General features: G+C 47.9%; 1 protein-coding gene across 2 annotated transcripts in view; it reads right to left on the reverse strand.

The window, feature by feature from the left end:
* Positions 1 to 15256, reverse strand: part of GGTA1 (glycoprotein alpha-galactosyltransferase 1 (inactive)) — a 54215-nt gene extending 38959 nt beyond the window's left edge. Inside the window, exon 1 of one of the 2 annotated variants that reach the window (XM_090274666.1) lies at positions 15030 to 15256. The gene's annotated coding sequence lies outside the window, so the exon portion shown is untranslated. The remainder of the gene's footprint in view (positions 1 to 15029) is intronic. The other variant, XM_090274664.1, reaches the window with a different exon arrangement.
* Positions 15257 to 19321: the final 4065 nt, after the last annotated feature.

Here is a 19321-nt window from a genome sequence, read left to right on the forward strand (position 1 = left end):
TTTTGAACTGGGCCTCAAAGGGTGAGTAGGAGTTCTGTGGGCGGGTTCGAAAGACAAGCACCTGTAAGTGCAGAGAGCCGGAAGGGCAAGCGCCCCACAGAGTCCAGCCTGGTCTCTCCCCTCCGCTGCTTTGAAGTCCGAAGGAAGAGTTCTGAGAACCTGTATTTTTAACAAGCCCCATAAGGGAGTCCAGCATGCCGGCAGTAGCTGCTTTGTGTCGAGGAAAGAAATGAATGCGTGTACCAAAATGAACCCCACCTCACGCAAGTCCCTTTCTCTCTCAAGATGTCTACCCGTTTTTAAAGTGCGGGATCAGCCTGGTGGTTTTCTAACTGTGTTCCAGAGAAGCACAGAATTTCCCTGGATCCCCCAGACTCTTCTTACAGAGGAGAAGGAGAGGTCAAGAGAACAAGTCCCTGAGCCCTCACCCACCCTTCTTTAGATCTTTCCTTTTATCTGCTTGTTATTATACCCTGTGCTTTCATCTGACATTTTGTCTGTAGTAAAGTTTCCCTGGCTACAAAGAACTTTTAAAACCACTGACTTGGATGACCCCTAAGAATCCCTAAGGAGAAATTTTTTAATTCCTTGAAGGCAGGAACCTATTTTTGTTGAGGATTTCTCTAACAAGTATGAACAGAGCATGAGGCTGTTTACCAGAGGCAAATTATTTTATTATCATAATTTAAAATATTTTGCTGCGGTCCAGAAATCAATGAGTAGAGGGTAGAAAATGTGGCATAGCAATGCAATGGAATATGATGCAACCTTTAAAAAACAAGATGGTTAGTAAATGGAAAATTAAGTAGGAAAGTCATACAAAACTACACAGATTTTGATCTCGAGTATGAATGTTCCACATCAAAGCTACTGGACAAGATGGCGGTTCCTCGGAAAACTAGACATAGAATTAACATATGACCTAGCAGTCCTACCTCTGGGTATATATCCAAAAGAACTCAAAGCAGAGACTCGAAGAGGTATTTGTACACCAATGTCCAACCTGCATTATTCATAATAGCCAAAAAGGTGGGAAACAACACAAATGCCCCCCGATGAATAATGGATAAAGAAAATGTGCTACGTACACACACACACAGTGGAATATTATTCAGCCTTAAAAAGGAAGGAAATTCTGACAAACACTTTAACATGGAGGAACCTTAAAGACTCTACTTCAATGAGTTACCCGGAGTAAACAAATTCAGAGACGGAAGAGTCTTGTAATGGTAAATTTTATGTTTTGTATCCTTGACCACAATAAACTGGACTCTTGGTAATAGCGGTGAATTCTGTGCAATGAGATTGTGGCCGGGTGATCATTTTATCCTTTCTACTTCTCTGCTTTTCCCACATGTTCTACAGTGAGAATTGTATTACTTCTAAAACCAAACACAAAACTATTTAATGAAATAAATCTGGTGGTTCTCTGACATGTTCCAAAAATGCATTGTTGTACTTTCTGTACTTAATTAATAAAAGGAGCCAAGTTCAAGGATGCCAACAAAAGTATGGCCCAAACTGCTCAGTCAAAATAAATGACAGGCAGAGTGGTCCTCCTTTCTAAGATGAGTTGTTCCCGTTTATAATTAAATAAATTTCAAATAAAAACAGAACCAAACTAAACTCTTCAATAAGCCTCTCAAGAAGCTGCCTGGCTTGAAAAAGCTCGAACACAAACAGAAGAGAGAAAACTACCAAAAGATTGGGAAGAGCCAATTTTTTTTAGGTGATTAACTCACTGCAGCCGGGAAAGTGACTTTGTCAGTGAATTTCTATCCTCCAGTTTTTGGAAAATGCTCTTGTGTAGAGTGATTTCAGAATCCAGAAGGGGCCCGCCATTTGTATTCACTGCAAATCCATTTCATCCAACACACCCCACCCCAGATAAATGTGGAGCAAATATTTAAAGAACATTGGTTTTGCAGGGCAGCCAGTGTGTCTGCCTGTCAGGGTACCTGCCCTCTGTCATCAGCCGCAAAGCTCCACCTTTCCGGGCTCCTGGGCCCTCTGCTCAGGGCTAGCTCAAGGGCAGATAGACCGGAAGGTAGCCTGCTGGGTAAGAATGCTGTGGCTACACCCAAGTGTGGCCCCTCGTTGCCTATGTGACCTCAGGCAGTGTCCTTTGGAGCTTCAGTGCCCTTGCCGAACCAATGGGAAGAAGGGTGTGCAGAGCTGTCCTTGCAGGGTTGTTGTGAGGATGAAATGATGCTGCCTGAGTAAAAGCGTCTGCTGAGAAGTGGGATGCACAGGAGGTGTGCAGAAACTTCCTTCTTTATTTCCTAGAAGTTCACTGTCCAAGATTCCTATGTCTTGGTGGGGCGCAGGAGGGCACTGGCGTGTACCAAGTGTAGTTAGCACTGAGTGACCGAATGCAGGATTAGGGTGTAACGGGTGGAGAGAGGATCCATCAGACCTGGGGCTGAGGGACAGCCCTGGAGGGGGCGTGGGAGGGGGCTCAACAGCCCCATTGCTGGGCTCTGGCTCCCGCACTGACTGGCAGGCACGGGGCCCTTGCAAAGGCAATCTGGGTGAGACCCAAGAGCAGGAAGGTGGGCTCAGAGGGGTTAAGTGTTACATTCAAGGTCAACAGGAAACATCCAGTTTTAGGGTTTTCTATACTCCCATGGTGTGGGCTAGGGAGATCTCCCAGCAATGCCAGCTCTGCCACTAACTCCTTTATTTCGTTAGTTCTTTACCTCTTGCCTCTTTCCTTTAAAAACAATAGGTTTCCAATCTCATCTACAAAATGAGGCTCTTCCTGCCTCGGGACCTTTGCTCGTGTTCGGCCCTCTTCCTGGGGCACCTTTCCCCAACCTCCTCACAGCCACTCACCCTCCACCTTGTCCTTTCGGTTTCAGCCACAGTCACTTCCTAAGGAAGTCACCCCATATTCTAATTCTTCTGGGTAACAATCCCTACTCTTGTTCTTTAGGGCTCTGTTATCTGGACACACACATGTAATCATTTGAGTCACAGAATCCATGGTATTTGTAGTATATTGATTCAATAAACGTTGATTCAAAGGCCAGCTCTGTGGTCTTAAGAAAGTACCCTCCCCTCCCATTCACCACCACACCATTCTCTAAGGATCCCATCTCTGAAACATGGGAGGTACGTTGGGGCATCTGTTAGATTTCTGCTGCCTCAAACAGTCTATGAGTCTATCATCTCAAAAATAAAATAAAAATTAACTAACAAAACAAACCAAAACTAAAACCATTGTGATTCTGGCATGCTTGTGAGCTAAGACAGGTTCTTACATCCTCTGGGCCTCAGTTTCCCTATCTACAAAACAAAACCCTTAGAGACAATCTTTTAGGTTCTTTCCACCTCTAACAATTGTAATTCCCCTTGCCCTTCACCTCGAGCTCGGCCTCAGTCCAGGCACACAAAGAAGAAATGGGGCATCCAGGAGCATACTAGCAGCAACTTTCTCTGCAGCATGGGTGGCTGATGGGGGAAGAGTTTCTGAACTTTGCAGCTAAAGCCAGGACTCCATGCCCAAGACCTTTCTCAAACGGTGTTGGGGGAGGAGACTGTTGGTATCTCCTGAGCCTCACAGGCCATTGCTACCCCGGTGTGTTCCCAGAAGGCCCCACAGAACAGATTCAGCAGGTAAACAGTCTTGGGGGTGGTACCTTGTCACTTTACTCTGATGCTTAACTGCAGGTGGTAAAACCCCAAGAGAGAGCCGAAGGTGGGGCACGGGGCTTCTGGGTGACCTTATGAAGCTTAAGAAGTTGGGAGTGTGCCAGCCCCTGCTCACTCTGATGTTTCTCTCTGAAGGCAGTACGGGGCTGTGATGAAGGGCACCGTCTCCTCGCCCATGTCTGAGTCCCAAATCTTTCGCTTACCATGTGGCCTGGGAAATTTCTCATTCTGTGCCTCAGTATCCTCATTTGTAACACTGGGGTTTCGGATGATGAAAAGGCAGGGCCCCTGTAAAGCTCCCGGAATAGTGTCTGGAGTTCAGTGAATGCCCAGGAAGCATGAGCTGCTTTGTTTTACAATTACTCTTGGTTCTGCAGAGCATGCCCAGGCCTCATCCCTCTGGGAAAGCAAACCTGAATCTCAGTTTGAGCCAAGCATGGCGGGAAAGGGAAACTGGAAGGAAGGCAGAAAATCCTGATCCTCCCCCAAAGCAAATGGGTTTGGGGTCAGCTGCTGCCCCAGGCTGCTGGGCCCCAAAGCCTCTGGCTGCACTCAGACCCAGGACTGCAGGGACGGTACCAGCCCATCGATGCCCAGCTTGCCCTGCAGGGGACACCCTTTCAGAGAAGAAGATGCGGGCCCAGGTTTCTTTATTTCTGTGGCTACTACCTCTGCCCTGAACCTCATGGGTAAAGAGGAGGCTGGACTTAGTCATCTCAGACCCAACAGATGATTCTGTCTGAAGGGACTGTTGGCCTCTCACCTCTGGGCACCTGGAGGTGTGGGCAGCACCTCCTCCCTTGGTCCTCAGCGGGAGGCTCTGGATCCCTGCCCAGACTGCGAAGGCAGGGGACTTCCGGCACTTGCTTCCGCGGGGCCAGCCCCTGTGAGAATGAAAGGAGCCGTGAAGATGTCCCCAGGGCCACGCCGCTCTGCAGGTGCCAGACAGATGCTTCTGTCCCTCCATGAGGAGGCACAGGAATTGATAGGAATTCCTTTTTATTGTATTTTACCAAAGTATCAGTCCACAGAGGATTAGAAATAAAGGAAGGAGGGAAAGGAGGGTGTCTTCTACCACAAAGACACATTGTTCTGCCCTCTGGGGCCACCCCATTTGGCTCCCATGAGCTCTATATCAAAGGTGGAGTTGTGGGTTCCTGCCTTGCTAGAATGACTCCTCCAGCAGGCAGAACTCCCTCTTTGACCCTCAAGCATATCACCCAGTGGCAAAAGCATTGGGCTTCGCAATACCTGCTGCCACAGAACAGGCAGGGAGGGCCTGCCTTTTGCTCGGGACAGCTCAGAAGGCTGGGCAGGGAAAAGGCGTGGCCATTCAGGGAAGCCATCTGCATTCAGTGTGAAAAGTTGTTCACAGAGGAAAAGAATAAAACCTAAGAACCAGTGCACTAGCTCCGACCCCCCAAGAGACTCAGGTGAGGATCTGTTTAGCCGTGCTGTGTGGGCCTTTATCAGGCATAGAGACTTCTTATAGCTGAAGGGAACGTTGGAGGTCTCTGCTCAAACCCTTTTCTTTTACAGATGAAGAGAAAAGCTCAAAGCGAGTGCACCTTAGATCACAGACAGGTTTGAACCCTTGAAGGCTCCCAGCTCTACCTCCATTCATTCTGTTAACCCATGGTTACTGAGGGCCTACTGTGTGTATGAGTGTTCTAAGCACCAGAATTCAGTGGTGAACCAAACATCACAGAGCACACAGCCTAGTTGGTAAATAAATAGAATTAAAATTTAACAAATAATTAAATAAGAAAATAATTTTAGATGGTGAAAGGGGCTGTAAAGCAGATCGAAGACATCAATATGTCAGAGCGACTGAGGTGAGGGGGCGGAGTGCTGTGGTTTGGGGGTGGCCTGTTTGTGCTGGCATCTCTCTGGGGTCCCCAAGGACCTCCCAAGCCAGTAGCATGCTGGAGTTGGCTCATGCTGGCTTGCAAGAGCCAATTGTTAAATTTTCAAGAATTTGGCAAGCAAGTTGTTAAACAGAGCCATTATTAAAAATTAAATTATATCGAGTTACAGGGCCATTATTAAAAATTAAATTATATAAACTTACAACTAAATAAATTCTATTAAGAAAGGAAATGATCAAAACTCATCAGTTCCTAACTGTTTTATGAGATGGTAAACTCTTGAGGTTACAAAACTCTATTGTATTTAGACTGAGTGGAAAATAAACAGTATGCTCCCAGTTCCTCAAGTGGTGACTTGAGGCTGGTTACGTGGTGGAAATATTTATATTACAAAACGTGGCAGCTACCACCCATCAGGGCTTTCATTTTTTGAAGAGCTGGTCATGAAACGGGGAGCAGGCCCCACAGACTCCAGCTCTAATTCAGGCCTTCTGTGCTTATGGGGAAGTCTGTGCTCTTCTGGTGTAAGGGCGTGGTGGTGCAGCCCAGCTCTCTCGGGGGTGTGTGTGGGGACTGCGCCTCCCGTCACGTGGGTGTGAACTTTCCTCTTCCTTTTTTAAGGCTTCCACTGTTAGAGAGCAAGTCTGGACTCTCTAAACAGATCTCTGCCTCTTCCTGCAAAAGAACTCTCTTCAACACTATTTATCAAGGGTCTATAAGATAGTGTGATTCATTCACGTGTGTGTATATATATATATATATATATATATATATATATATATTTTAAGATCTTATTTTTATTTATTTTTAGAGAGGGAAAGGAAAAGAGAGAAGGAGAGAAACATTGATGTGTGAGAGAAACGTTGATTGGTTGCCTCTCGTGCGCCCCCAACTGAGGACCTGGCCCGCAACCCAGGCGTGTGCCCTGACTGGGAATCAAACTGGCAACCTTTCAGTTTGCAGGCGACGCTCAATCCACCGAGCCACACCAGCCAGGGCTCATGTACTTATTTTTGATAAATTAAATCCTATTGTGAGTATCCAGGAGTTAAAAATTTAAAGGGACCCTAAAGAGGATCTCTTTATAAATGTGTACAGTCACTTCTGAATTCCTCTAGATTGCCATGTGTTGGGTTTCCTTCCTGCAAGACATAACTATTCTGCTAGCAGCTGATTACTATTATTTCTCTCTGAAGTTCCTATTATTTCTACTGCTAATAATGATAACAGTGGTGCCACTTAATAGTACCACATGTCAGGAACTTGGTAGTTACATTATTTCTAAAATTCACACCAACCCATTTTACACATGAGAATATTGAGGTTCAGTGGTTCAATACTTGACTAAGACCAAGCCAGTCCCCAGAAGACTTTTCCCTCCTGCACTCAGCCCTGGGGCTCCTTACACCTGCAGGATTCTGTGGCACTACAGGCTCCCCCATCTCTGGTGGCTTTGGTGGACTTTGTGACCACTGAGCTTAGTGGCAGGAGCACCCTCCCACCACCAGAGCAGAGCAAACCAGATGTACGTGGAATGCAGGAGAGTGACCCAGGTTTGGCCAGTTAGCAGCTTTGCATCCTGAAGAGGTGGAACAATCATGGCTGTTGTGGCTCAACTGGGCATTGTCCCGTAAAGCAAAAGGTTGCCGGTTCGATTCCTGGTCAGGGCACATGCCTTGGTTGTGGGTTCAGTCCCCCATTGGGGTGCATTCAAGAGGCAACTGATCGATGTTCCTCTCCCTCTCTGTCTCTCCCTTCCCCACTCGCTAAAAATAAAATAAATAAAAAATTTTTAAAGTGGCATGAAGATGAGGACACCCAAACTAGGATGGAATTAAAAACATTAACTGTATTAACTCATCACAACACCTGGCCGCTCTCTCTGAAGCCTCTTCTAACAGTGACTTTTCACTCTCTCAGGCTGACTTCTGTCTGAACAGCAACAAGTAGGGTCCGTCTCCTGGGCTAGGCATGTATCTGTGCCCCCATGACTTCTCTGAAGCTGCCCCCACCTTCAAAACCACGCTCCCTCCCCCTGCACCCCACCCAAGTCCCTAAGCCACATTATGTCTGGAGTCAGAACGGGCTCTCCTGCCTCAGTTCTGCCCCTTCATTTTTTTGTTGTTGTTGTTAATTTATTCACTTTTAGAGAGAAGGGAAGGGAGAGAAACATGAATGCATGGCTGCCTTTCTCACATTCCCAACTGGGGACCTGGTCGGCAACCCAGGCCTGTGCCCTGACTGGGAATCGAACTGGCGACCCTTTGCTTCGCAGGCTGGCGTTCAATCCACTGAGCCGCACCAGCCAGGGCTGCCGCTTCATTCTTGAAAGACTTTGACCAAAACAGTAAAACTCTAAGCCTTGGTTTCCCCATAGGTAAAATAATTCCCAATTTGCAGATCTTACGGGGTTTTTGTGAAACTCAAGCAAGACAGCTCTATGACCTCACTTTTCAGACTGTTGACTTGTGTAGAGAACTCTAATAATAATTTTATCATTATTTTTCTGTTTCCCCCAAGTTCTTGCTGTCAACGCACAGCCACCAGCTGATATCTCCCGGGACCTGTTCACCCTACCCAACCTCATGACACCAGGCAACCCTCCTGACTACATCCGCCCAAAAGCCTTCCTCCCACTTCCCAGATGGGTTTTCTCTGGGTTCTCCTCCTCCATCTCAGATCCCTCTCTCTCCAGTGAGGACCTGACTCAAATGGCAACTTTATGGTTCTCCTTGTCGTTCACATCTGCCAAGGTCACATGGCTTCAGAGAAGAACCACAGGAAGCACGCGCAAACCACCCAACTCCCTTCTGAATGCCTGCACGGGGCTTCCTGGGTGCTCAGAAATGTGAGCACTAAGCCTCTGATTGGCACCCTGCTGCCATCAACACCTCTCCTTTATAAGGTGCTATTTGGTGATCAAGATCGTGTAATGACGCCAGGAGCTCCAGTCTGGGCAGGTCGCACAGCTGGGTCTGGATAGCATGCGGCTGAGTTCTGTGGCCTCCGCTGTGGGATTAGACAAACTGAACAGATCAGCTCTTGGGCTGGAGATTTAGAGGACATATTTTTTACTTCCTCTTTTAAGAACTAAAGGGCTTAAATTTTTTTCCCTTATTTTAGGGGGGCTTTATTGAATTTATTGGGGTGACATTGGTTAATAAGATTATGTAGGCTTTAGGTGTATGAACTAGAATGCGTCATCTGTATATTATATTGTGTTTACCACCCCAAGTTTCCTTCCATCACCATTTATTCCCCCTTTACCCTCTTTACCTCCCCCGCTCCCCCTCCCCCTCTGGTCATCACCGTCCTGTGGTCTGTGTCTGAGTTTCCTCTCTTTCTTTGTTGCTTAATCCCTGCACCTTTTCCACGCAGTCCCACAACCCTGGGCTGCAGGACTTTTAGAAGTAACTCTGGCTTGGGTACACTAAAGGACGACCCCCGCGCTTTCAACCCATGGACCAAATCTACGCCACTCTGGCTTCCACGACTGCCCCACCCCGACTCCCTCTCTGGGGAGTGAAAGCCCCAGCCAGCAGACCTTTCAGCCAAGGCTACAGGTAAGGCGCCTTGCCCCCAGGTCTGACAGCCACTAAGGATGCAAACTCAGGCAGTGGCCCCGAGGGCCACACTTACCCTGCAGAGGGGGTCACGTAGAGTGCTGTGGTCCTGAGCAGTGTGCCCTCTGGCTCCAGCAGCTCACAGCGGAGGAGGGAAGAAGCGATGGCCCCAAACCCCAAAGAGAATATAACTGGGGCCAAGTGCTGGAGTGTGGTCCCAGGGCGGGGGGGGGTGGGGGGGGGGACCTAATTCATAGGAGGGAGGATGAGAGGCTGGTTTCCCAGAGATGATGATGAAGCTGGCTCTTGAAGGATGAATATGAATCAGCAGGTGGTTTGGGGAGGAGGGGAGGAAAGCATTCCAAGCAGAGGGAGCAGCTGGGGCAAAAAGCCCAGAGGCAGAAAACCAGGAGAGGGTTTCATGAATTACAGCAGTTCCTTGAGGTTGGAGCAGAAATTCTAAGGAGTGAGGTGAGGAGGTTGATGAGAAGTTTAGAGAACAGCTCATTCAGGACCTTAACCATCAGCTAAAGGAATATACGCTTTATCCGGAGGCTTAGAAAGACTGAAAAACCCAATCCGTTCGATGTACTAGACGGCCTAAGACTGGAGCGGGAATGGAGAGGGCAAGGAGCAAGAGCCCAGGTGAGGGAGCAGTGCACCTGAACTAAGCAGGGGTGGTGGAGACGGCAGTGAAAGAACTATCTGAAGAGTTGATAAAGAGGGTAGGATTAACTGAACTAGATCATAGATTTGATTACTTAGATGCAGGAGGGCAGGGTAAGCAGATGACTGCCAGAGAGGGGGACCATGTATGGCAAGATACCAAGACTTGAAAGAGCGTTGCCATGCTGGATTAAAGAACAATTGTACTAACTCCTAGGCTGTATGATGGGGATTGGTTTAGAGAGATAAGGGGGGACGTGTATCAGGGAGTTATTAACAAATCTATGCGGTCAAATGGGTTATTATTTCCAAGTATCATTCTTTGACAATAGGCATAGTATATACCTCTGCCCCACTGATTTTGAACTTGGTCAAATGACTGACTTTGACTAATGGAATGTGGGTAAAAATATGACAGTGTTCCAGTTCAGAGTGGAGGCTTTCAGAGGCATCACATCACCTCCTTCCTCCAACTCTCACCACGAAAATAACATGTACCAGAGAGAAGTAGCACCTTCAGTCTGGGTCTTGGGATGAGAAAAAAAATGGAGCAGAGGCACAGAAACCATGCAGCTGCAACTGCCCTAGAGCTGTCTTGCAATGTGAACAATGACTAAACCTTTGTGGTCATAAGTTAAGACTTGGGGGGTTGTTTGTTATGCAGCATAGCTGCACCAAGAACTAACTGATACAGTACACACTATATATATGTGAGATTAGGGAGCAGATGGTGAAGACCCTTACACATCATGATTAGGAATTATGCATATGGAACGTCAACAGAGAATTTTATAGTTGATGAACTTTCTCACTTTCATTTGCTCACATCTAGTCTCAGAGGTGGAGACATCCATCCTTCTTTCAGAGCCAATGCTCCCCAGTTCCTCCTGCTCCTCTAACACCTGGCTCTATGGGCCATCCCTTCCCTCTCCTGCACTGGATCCTTCTCCTGAGCCCATATTTCACTTGTTTTTTCCATCCTAAAATGATTTCCTTCTTCCCATCTTCTTACAGCTCTATATAGCTCAGTCTTCCTACTGGCCTTCTCAAACTTTTGGGAAGAGTTGAATGTACTCACCATCTCCACTTTTCTCTCTTTCACCTATCAGCAATCTAGCTAGCCTGCCCCACATTCCAGCACAACTGCTTTCAGAATATTTTTCAGTAATCTCCAAATTGCCTAGTGCCCTTTCCATCCCTTATCTTCCTAGACTGCTCCACACCGTTTAGCATGGAACTAAATTCATTATCGCCCAACCCCAAACATTCCTCTTTACGTATCCTCTCAGCTGGTGGAACCATTATTCATCCAGGGACCCATGGCAGAAATCCAGCACAAGATAATGAATTCTGTTCCAGATTTGCAGAGTTTGTGGTGCCTTTGAGACATTCAAAGAGAGATGCCCAAATAGCAGTTAAACATATGAGTTGGGGGCCCCAAAACAGAGACCTGAACTGGAGATAAAGGTGATTGTTAGAGAGGTAGCATTTAAAGCTATGAGTCTGGATGAACTTGCCTAGTTTACAGAGTACAAATACCAGTCTTCAAATCCCAGGTGATTCACAGAGAGCTCTCCTGAGTTAGAAATTCCTGTTCCTAAGGTCACAGTTCCAACCATCATTTGATTCCTTCCCTCCTGAGTCGCGGCTCCTAGTGGCCTCCACACCATCATCTTATTTCATATTCTGCACCCTGCTCGGGTTGTCTTCACCAACAACTTCTAAAATTCCATCATAAAACAAAAGGTATAAGATACCGCTGCCCAGTCACTGTAACAGCTAAAATCAAAAAGACTGACAACACCAGTTCTTGTCACGGATATGGGATAATCACAAGCCTAACACATTGCTATGGCATGTAAAATAGTATACCCTGCAACCCAACAACTTTATCCTAGGGGAAAACAAATGTCAACAAAAGAATTCTAGATGGAGAGCAATGACAGCTAGGTGGGCGGGGGGGGGGGATGTTAGAGGGTGGAGGGACTGAGCAAAAAGGAAAAAGGACTCATGGGCATGGACCACAGTGTGGTGATTGCTGGGGGGAGAGGGGTATGAGGGTACTAAATGGTAATGGAAAAAATATAATAAAGAGTAAAATTAAAAAAGAATTTTATAAGAAATAACAGCCAAAACTGAGAGTAACTCAAATGTCCATTAATAAGAGAGTAAATAAGCAAATTATGGTACATCCATACAATGGAACAGTACTCAGCAATACAAAGGAACCTACTACTCATAGATGCGGCAACACAGATGAATTTGAAAGACACTATGGCCTGTGAAATGAGCCAGATGTGAAAGAGACATACACTATGATGGCATTTATGTGAAGTCCAAGAGCAAGTAGGATTAATCAATGGTGAGAAAATCAGCAAGTGGTTACCTGCAAGGGCAGAAGGAAAATTAACTGGAAACAGAACCTTTCTAGGATGATGCAATATTTTATATCTTATTTGGGGTGGTGGTTACACAGGTGTAAAACAACTGTTAAAACTGTTAAAATACTTAAGATTTGTGGATTTTATTTTATATCAATTATACTTTGAAATTTTGAAAAATACTTTCAAAGTATCTGGAAAATAAACACTAAAATGAAAATACAAGGCAGAAGACATTCATTTCAAATAAAGTTATATTTATGCTATGAATTCACCTAAATGAGTACCCGGTCTTCCCACCTAATGCTGTCCCCCCCTTTTGGCCATTCTCCCTGCCTTGGTTCTGATCTTGATGACATCTGTCCATTAGCCATTTTCTAGCCATCATGAGAAATGATTCAATGGAAAGAGCACGTACCCTAGAACGAGCACGTACCTTAGAACCAGACAGAGCTTCATTCAAACCCAGCTACAATTTAAGAGCCAATGAACGAACCTTCACTTCCTCAACTGTGAAATTCGTTCATGATTACCTACCCTACCCTGTGGGGCTGGGCTAAGACATGGCAGTGTGCTGACTAGCTCCTGGGGAACCTAATTCTTTTTCTTTTCTTTTTTAAAAGATTTTATTTATTTATTTTTAGAACGAGGGGAAGGGAGGGAGAAAGACAGGGAGAGAAACATAAATGTGTGGTTGACTCTTGCACACCCCCAACAGGGGACCCGGCCCAAAACCCAGACATGTGCCCTGACTGGGAATCAAACCCACAACCCCTTGGTCTTCAGGCCAGCGCTCAATCCACTGAGCCACTCCAGCCAGGGCTAGAACCTAATCCTTTATGACCGCAGCCTGTGAAACCAACTCACATGAGAAGATCCCCTAAAGTCCTGGAAAAGCTCAGAGGATGAGACTCACTGGCTTCTCCCAGAAGGGTAAGGAGGCCGGGACCCTGGGGTTCTGGAGTTAGGGTCTATGGGAACTGAGGCTAAGAGCTGTAGAAATGACAGCTTGGAGCCACAGTGGTCAGGGAAAGGTACCCCTGGCCCTACAAATTAGGGCATTGGAGGATCTTGCCCAAATCACTTTGCACACCTCTTGACTCAGCTTCTTCAGGCTAGATCTGAAAAATTTGATATCAAACATGGCATTCCCCTGGCCGGTGTGGCTCGGTTGGTTGGGCATGGTCCAGCAGACCAAAAGTTTGAGAGTCCCATTCTGGTCAGGGCATGTACCTGGGTGGCGGGTTCGGTCCCCAATTGGGGTGCATGCAAGAGGCACTTCCAACAGATCTATGTTTCTCTCACACATTGATGTTTCTCTTCCTCTCTCCCTCCCTTTCCCTCTCTCTGGAATCAATAAAAGAAAAAAAAACAAAAAACTTAAAAAAACAACCACCACCACCACCTCTGGGGGTTCGCAGCATATAGAAGAGATAAAGGCAGAACTGAACTGGTTGTGTCTGAAAAAAAGGTCAGAGAGGCCCTGCCCCCTAGGCACCCCTCCTCCACCGTGTTGGCCCTTAAGCCAACATCCTAGGGGCACAGTTTGAAATCTCCTGGCCCTGGTAAACCCTAGGGACTCTTTCCCTGTTTCCACCCTGCCTTACTCAGTCACCGACACCTGTTACTTGTAACAATAACTGGGACCTGCACCTGCCCCCCATCTGGTAGGGGAGGAACCTAAACCCAGAGATAACTCCAAACAAGGGCTTAGTGTAGCCGAAGCAGCACAGAGGTGCAGAAGAATAACAATATCCTCGCCCCCATGCCCCCCCCCCCACACACACACAGGAGCCCCTCCACACTGGGCACGTCCTTCCGCAGAGCAGTATTTCTCTCCCGGAGTTGTGGAAACTCGGGCTGGGTCTGGGAAAGCGTCTCCCAGCCAGGAGACGGCAAGGCCAGGGTTCCTTCCCGCATCTCCTGCCTCCCGAGACACGCCTATGTCCAGGTGAATGAATGAGGCAACAAGGCCTGCTCCGGAGCCGGAAGGAGGGCAGAAGACTAGCGAAGCCACAACAGCAGCCGCCTGGGTCTGGGTTCCTCCTGCTGGGAGGAGCGCCTCTGCGCCGCCCTCCGCCGCTCCCCGCCGGCCAGCGGCAAAGTGGGGGAATCTCTAGTCGCTCTGCTTTCCCCACGCCTGACATTTTTCCCCACTGTTTCTTGGACGCCTTTCAAGAGTTTGTCATCATTCCGTTTAGCTGTTTCTCTGCCGTTTTCAAACGCGGGGTGGTGTCCCTTTCGGGTTGAGAACGCGATTCTTTGCAGAGTTTTGAAGGCACCCTTTCACCTCGCATCACCCCAGTGAAGCAGGCCTTTTGCTGCAAAAGTTACAAAATCTGAAACTTTCCGCGTGCCCGGGTTTTGGCTCGGTGCTGGGCTCTGCGAGCTCTCTCGCCTCTTCCCCTTCGCCCCTGCGCTCGAAGAGTCCATGCGCCCCTCGCTCACTACGCCCAGACTCCCCTTCCCAGAGGCAGCCTCTTCCCATCCTGTCCTGGGCGACAGCGATGCCTCCTTCCTGCCCCAGAGACGCGGACAGGCTGACTGCTCACCGCTTTTGAGACTTCCTCGGTGGTCCTACCCCTGCGCCCTGAGCCTCCTCCTCCCTGCCGCCCGCTCGCCGCGGACCAGGTGCGGAGGCCTCGGCCCGCAGCCCCTCAGGCCCCAGTCTGGAAGGCTGGGCAGAGGCAGCGACAGGGACCGGATAGGGACAGTGATGGGGTCCGATTTGGAAGGCAACGACGAGAACAAAAGCAGGGACATAGGGCACCAACCGGGCAGGGCCGGGGCGGTAGCCCTTCTCCCCTCCCCACTTCTCCCGCGCCCCAGCCCACAGCCCCCGGGTCTGGCCCTGCTCGCGGCCTCGGGGGGCTCGGGCGGCGCCCCGTGGGACCCACCTGATCTTCAGAAGCTGGGTGCGCTCGGGAATGGACCGCACCTCGGCTCCCGGTCTCGGCAGCGCCCTCGGCTGTCCGGACAGCGGCCACGCCGCCTCCGCCCGAGGCGGGCCGAGTGTGCCGCCTGCGCTCCGGCCGGGCGCCGGGCGCTCCTCCCAGGCAGCGGGCAGCCGGCAGCGCGCAGCGGGCAGGGGCGCAAAGCAGCAGCGACTCCTCTGCGGCTAGCGCTCTGCGGCGGGCGGTGCACTCCAGGCTAGGCGCCGCCCGCGGCTATTTATGCAAAACGGGTTCCGCCCAGGACACAGCGGAGAGGCTGGCTGCGCCCGGGCTGGGGGACCGGTGCGTGCGGGTCTGGTGGCCGGGAGGCTGAGAGGGTGTTTGTTTCATTTCACTCAGGCAGAAAAAAGCCTGAAACCAGCAAGAAAAGAAAAAAGAAAATCCCTGGTGACGTGGCTGGCTGGGCCTCTGCCACCTCGGGCCTGCACGTGGTGGGGTGGGGGTGGGGGTGGGGGACCCGGAGTCAGAGGGGGTGGGGTCTGTCACCCTGCTCTGTAAGGAGTGGCCTCGGCGCCCTGGCGCACAGCCACGGTGGGGAAGCGGAGGGCCTGGGAGGTCCAGGCCACCATTGTTTCCTGGGGAAGGGAGAGCGCAGATGGAGGCAGCGACAGGCCGGCGGGCTCTAGCCATTCTAGCCCCAGCGCCCCAGTCCGAGTTCCGGAAGTGAGGGGGTTTTCCTCGGGCACCTAGTGCGAGTCCTGTCGGTGTTTATTCACAGACATAGTGATCTTTGCGCCCAGAGTTTCTCGCATTGGGCTCTCCACACCCTCTGGGGGGCTCTACTGGAATTGTTTAGAAGCCCCCCCACCCCACCCCGTCCCGCGGTTAGCTGAGTTGGTTGGAGCATCTTTGTGCTGTGCCAAGTGAAAGGGTCAAGTCAGAGCCATTCGCAATGGTGGCACCATTTGCTGAGCAGGCCTAGGACCTTGTGAAACATGACTGCTGTTTTACTCGTCTGAGCTTATGTCCCAGGACTGGAAATTACTGGAAAGCAACAACAAAACGGTACTAACTGCTCCCTACAGCCACAGGCAGCAGATAACATTGGAAGAGATGCAGCCTCAGGTTACAAGGCCCAGGGGCCACGCAACAGCAGCACCTCCCCCCCCCCCCTTTAGTCCAATTATAACCCAATGAACGCTCCAATCCCCTTCCCCTCAATGCTGGCGCCTGTCTCCACACCACACCCCTCTCCTTTCTTTAAGAGTGAATGAAAACTTCATTTTTCTACACTTTCTTCTCTTTGTGAATTCTTGCACCCCCTTTGCCACGACCACCCTAACACCAAGACTGCAAGTTATATCCCTGGGCAGGGCACATATAAGAGTCAACCAAGGAATGCATAAATAAGTGGAACAACAAATCGATGTGTCCTCCCTTCCTCTCTCTCTCTCTAAAAGTAATAAATAAGTGATTCCTTTAAATTGTTTAGGAGGGAACCAAAGTGAGTTAATGTAGGCTCACCTGGTTTGTGTGGACACACTAAATTTGACAAGCTCGGTGCTGGCCTACACGGTGGCTTCACAAACTCACAGACCTAAAGTAACCACATAGGATGGTCTAAAATAAAAACTTTCTAACTAAGAGCAGTTCATGGCGGATAGTCATGCCCTAGGCAGGTATTTTTTCCTAACAAAGGTCAATCTTTACCTGAACGGAGTCTGTCATCTTTTTTGCATCTCGGATAACATACCTGAAAACAGTAACTTTTAGAGTATCAAATTTCCTCCCTTTTTTTTTTTTTTTTGGACCTCTCAAGAACAACCAGAGACCACAACCCCCCCCCCACTGTCATTATCATGCTAATTGTTAACTGTTGACTATCCTTTACCCACCTATGTAAAAGAAGTGTCTCCTTATACTTTTTATCCAATCCCAGAGAGTCCTCTCGCTTTGTTTTCTCCCACCTCCCTAATTTGTCACCAGCGAATTTCATGTAATCCCCTTACACATCGTCCTTTGATTGCAATGTATAAAATTAGCTGCAAAACGCCATTCTCTGGAGTGTTTTCTCAATCTGTTGAGATTTTGCTTCCCAGCAATTGCCCTCAGTTTGGCTCAAATAAACGCATAATTCTTAACAGGTTTGGACGTTTTTTACATTAATGCTTGTAAGGACAACAGTCATCTCAGTCCTGACATTGGGCTCAGGACCCTCTATTTTACCAGTGGAAACTCAAAACTTCCCTTTGCCAAGATCATTTCCATTGAACATCAATTTCAGAGACTAGGAGATTAGCTTCTTAAATATTTTAGTGCATTGGAAATGTGATTTGATACCATGAAAAGTGACAGAGCACGGGCCTGATGAGTAACTTTAATTGTTTCATGCTAACAAGAAAAGTGAAGGTCTGATCTGATATTTGAAGTATGCATGAGGCTTGGGAGAATGAAGTTTCCCGATGGGTCCAGTGGAGTAAAGTGGTGGGAGAATTGAATTATCAGGCCCACATAGCGCCTCAGGAATGAGGAACTCCATAGCAATGAGCACAATGGGTCCTTTGCTAGAGAATAAATTGTGCCTTTATTGTCTTTGGTGAAAACACTTGTAGTAGTTCATTGGTAGTGAGTATTGCAGTAAATATACACTGAGCAACGTCATAGTAAGTGCAGTGTTTCCCACTTTTCATTATCGAATTTGAGATGCATTGTTGAAATTGTTCAGCACATCAAACTGAATTATAAATGAGGTTTTTGTTTTTTAAGAAAACAATGACAATAACTCTGATGGTGGCTCAAGTGATGTCACTCCTCATATCCAAGTCAAGTATAATGATGCCAGAAACATAAAACATGTACAAACATTACTCTACACCCATTAAACCTGATGTTAGGGTCTTGATTTCAGCAACACAGGATCAGTCACGTTAATTTGATGTTGTTAATTTGGATTTTATATTTGGGTTTTATTGATTTTGTGGTTATGTTTGTATTAGAAGATTTGTTTTGGTTTTATGGTTGGTCTATAGAACTATGAGTGTGAAGATTTCACGCTTAATTTTAGGCTTATACCTATTTCGGTGACACTAAAATAAAAATAATTTAAGTCAACATTGCACCTGGACTTTTTTGTTTTGTTTTGTTTTGTTTTGAGAGGAGCCGTGTAGTTTTCAAAATATAACTAGCAATTCTATTGACTGACATGAACTAGGAAATACCTTAAAGATTATAAATACATTGGGTTTGGTGTTAGGAGTCAAAGGTTTAATACCTTAGGTAGTTACTCTTCTCTTCTGAGACTCGTTGGTCTCTAATGCAAAACGGGAATAAGGTGACTAGTTTGTGGGAAAAGTAAAATCCAAATGAGATAACTGATGGTGAAGAGACTTCGGAGCCTGCACAGCATGAGTCTGAATGTTCGTGGAGGGGAAGGGCAGGTCAGGAAGCACAGGTAGCTCTGACCACTGGGCAGGCTTTGCTCCAAGTGCTCCACACATACCTGAGCTGAACTTAATTCTCAGCGCACCCTAACCTCATCCCTACTCTCTAGGAAAGAAAGCCGGGGCACGCCAGGTAAGTAACTCGGTGTACCGGCTCACTGGGTATGGTCAAAGTGCTCCTGGGCCAGAAGACCTTCCTCCCTGTACCTCCTTCATTCTGTTAACAAATATTTACTGGGATCCTGCTATCTGTCAACCCTGTTCTTCAAGCTGAGGACATAGAGACAGTGTCACAGCCCTGGAGGAGTGTGCAGCCAGACATTAAACCAAGAACCACCTAATTAATGATTTTGGAACAATGGATCAGAGCTTTGAGAAAGGGATACAGGGTGCAGAGGACCCTGAAATGGTAAGGAGTTGTTCACTAGGTGAAGAGTTGGGGAAAAGTGACCCAAGCAGAGCCATGTGCAAAAGTCTTGGGGGGGGGGGGGTGTTTGAGAGAGAGAACTAGGCTGCTTCAACATCATAAAAATAGCAATTCTCTTCAAATCAACCTAAAAATTCAAAACAAAGCCCCAAAGAGTGTCTGTGAAACTTGATGAGCTGCTCCTAAAATTCATACGGAAGAGCAGAGGGCCAAATTTAATCATGACAGTTTTGACAAAGCAGGGAGAGGAGGCCGGGCGTTAGCCCCGCTGTTCTCAGAACATACCATGCTCTAACAATGAGTCTGCAGTACAGCATTGGCGCCGGGTGGATTATTAGGCCAATGGAACAGAATGCAGAGCCTAGAAAGAGCCCCACGCCTGTGTGGAAAGTCAGGGTCAGCAAATGTTGCTGGACCCCAAAGAATTG

Source organism: Furipterus horrens, unplaced genomic scaffold (genome assembly GCF_987537825.1).
Source record: "Furipterus horrens unplaced genomic scaffold, mFurHor1.1.pri manual_scaffold_4, whole genome shotgun sequence".
NCBI lineage: Eukaryota > Metazoa > Chordata > Mammalia > Chiroptera > Furipteridae > Furipterus > Furipterus horrens.